At 34.6% G+C, this 2,809-nt stretch overlaps 1 non-coding gene across 1 annotated transcript; it reads left to right on the top strand.

The window, feature by feature from the left end:
- Positions 1–2,244: 2,244 nt before the first annotated feature.
- On the top strand, positions 2,245–2,374 carry LOC123862751 (small nucleolar RNA SNORA31). Its single transcript, XR_006795421.1, has one exon. It is a non-coding gene; the product is annotated as a small nucleolar RNA SNORA31 (small nucleolar RNA).
- The last annotated feature ends 435 nt before the right edge of the window (positions 2,375–2,809 follow it).

Here is a 2,809-nt window from a genome sequence, read left to right as displayed (position 1 = left end):
AAAACATTCCACTTATGGATATGCTATCATTTATTTGATTAATCTTTTAGTTATTCGTAAGTTAGCTCATTTAATTTCAGCAATCTTTGATTTTAAAAGGAACTTTCCCACTTCACACATCTATACTACAATGCCATATTTATTTGCTATACTAAATTACAATTTTATGTGTATATAAAAGTACTACATTAGTGACTAAAAATTAACGTTGTGCCAGAAATATGAAGAAACATGAAGTATTGTCATGTGACCCTAAATTCCTGGGAGACGCTATCTGTATGTTAGCCATTCTCTCAGCTAATGCGATGCCTATGGTAGAATCAATAAATATTTATGGTTGATCACAAAACTTTATAACAAGCACATACATGTTCTTCTTTGTTTGTGCCTGCACATAGGGAATAAAGGAAGAGAGGGTTGCTTAAATCAATATACTAACCTGCAAGCTGGGTAAGTAATGAGAAAAGTAGAGGAGTAGAACTAAGGCAAGGGAGTATTTTACTCTGGAAGCTAAAGAGACAAATGACAAAGAACGAAAGAAGTAAATGGGTTCAAACACATGGAAATTAAAGACAGGACATTTTATTTGATGAAATTCCATAAAAGAGAGTGGTGATATAACTAAAGCCAGAGAAAAGGAGAGGTAACAGGGTAATAGTGTTTAAATAGAAACATTATTACAAGTTATGCTAGAGAGAAGGCAAGCAAGGACTTCTGTTTTTAACTAAGAGGCAGTAACAGAAAACAGATTTGCTCTCTTGTCTAAAACAACCAAAAAATCCAGACAAAACAGACAAAACAGTGGTTTCCATGATATTGAATATCAGACAAGAAAACGGTAATGCCTAAGAGATAGGAAACCAACATGATGAGTCTTATGACTTCCTCAGCTCATTGCCTTGAGGGAATTCCAGTGCTGTGGAAGAGAGGAGGGATGCCAGACAGACCATGGGCCATCTTCCCAAGCTGAGGAGAGAGAGATGAAGGTCTTGGAGAGGCTCATTTGGTGAGAAGTCACAGGATAGGAACCATGAAGTGGAGAGCTGAACAAAGTGAGAATTCCAGAGATCTGCAAAGGGCTCCCCTTGAGCAGTCAGCAGAATACTGAGCAGCACATGTGTGTGATGAATATACCCCAAGCTAGGGAGAGAACCACTTGAAAAGATTAGCAGGGACAGTATCCAGCATCACACAGGGTTGAAAATAGTGTTTGCTCCCTATTGCCAAGCTGGAAAACTTCACAATTCAGAAATTACTGGGTAGTAAGAAGAGTCTTACCTTAGCACTAGGGAATAATTGGCCCTAGATACTGCTCTGACCTTGCCTGACAAATATTAAAAGCAAGACAGAAAAATATCAAACTGTTTTCAGGTAACTCAACAGAATACAAGAATATTTACTGGAATACAAAATTACTTGACACTCAACAAGATAAAATTTACAATGTCTGGTACCTAATCAAAGATTACTAGGAATGCAAGCAAGCTGGAAACAGGAACCATCATCATGAGAAAAAGCAATCAATTAAACCAATACCGAACAGATACAGATTTTAGAATTTTCATTAAACATTAAAACGTTAAACATAATAAACATTGAAACAATTATACTGTATTTTATATCTCCCAATGGTAAGTATTAACATGGAAATATTAAAAAAAAAAAAAGATCCAGATCTGAATTTTAAAGAAAAATTCCACAATCTCTGAGATAAAATGCACAGTGGATGCGTGTCTTAGTCAGCTTGAGCTGCTATAACAAATAACCGTAGATTGGATGGCATAAACAACCACATTTATTTCTCACTGTTCGGGAAGCTGGGAAGTCTGAGATGAAGGTGCCAAAAGTTTCAGTGTCTGATGAGCACCCTCTTCCTGGTTTGCAGACATCGATCTTCTTATAGTGGAGAGAGAAAGAGGCTGTCTGGTCCCTTCTTATGAGGGCACTAATCTCATTGTGAGAGACCACCCTCATCTAAACCTAATAACCTCCTAAAGTTCCCACCTCCGAATATATCACTTTGGGGGTTAGGGTTTCAACGTACGAATGTATGACAAACACTCCCAGCAGTGGAATTAAGAGCACAGTAGACATTGCAGAGGAAATGATAAGTGAATTTTAATACAAAGTAATAGGAACATCCCAAAATTAAACACACAAAGAAAAAAAGAATTTAATTTAATAAATTTATTTATTTATTTATTTACTTATTTATTTATTAAGAATTTTAAAAATAAAGAAAAAATGCATCTATCTGACAGACATGGAGCAGTTATTGTATTCTGATAAGGTTTTCACTACAGATACAAGAGAAAAGTATCCTGGAGCTTTCTGTCTAAGTGTGGCAGCCAAGATTGAATGGGGGAATACAGTAATTACAAAAGATGTGGGTGGGGGAAATAATTTTTTGCAACTTAGAAATAAACCTGTAAGCAGCAAATAGCTTAGTTATACTAAAAAAAGGAATCTAAATTTTGAGTTTTTTAAAAAAATGGAGAAGTGTCAGTGAGCTGAATGACAACTTCAGGTGGCCCAAAATGCATATAATTGGAGTTCTTGAAGAAGGTGAGAGATAGAATAAAAAATATTTGAATAAATAATGACTAGAAAGTTTTCAAACTTGATGAAAACCATAAACCTCCAGATTAAAGATATGCAATAAAATCCATAGACAAGAAATGTTAAGAAAATCACATATTAATAATCAAATTTCTCAAAACCAGTAATATAAAGAAAATCTTAAAAGCAACCAGAGCAAAAAAAAAATTTTTCTAAATAAATAAGGAAAAAGAAAAAAAAATGTAACATA

This window comes from Mirounga angustirostris, unplaced genomic scaffold (assembly GCF_029215605.1).
Source record: "Mirounga angustirostris isolate CCGP_5_RB_7025 unplaced genomic scaffold, mMirAng1.0.hap1 SCAF_9, whole genome shotgun sequence".
Taxonomy (NCBI): Eukaryota; Metazoa; Chordata; class Mammalia; order Carnivora; family Phocidae; genus Mirounga; species Mirounga angustirostris.
This window is presented reverse-complemented; position numbering and strand designations above follow the sequence as displayed.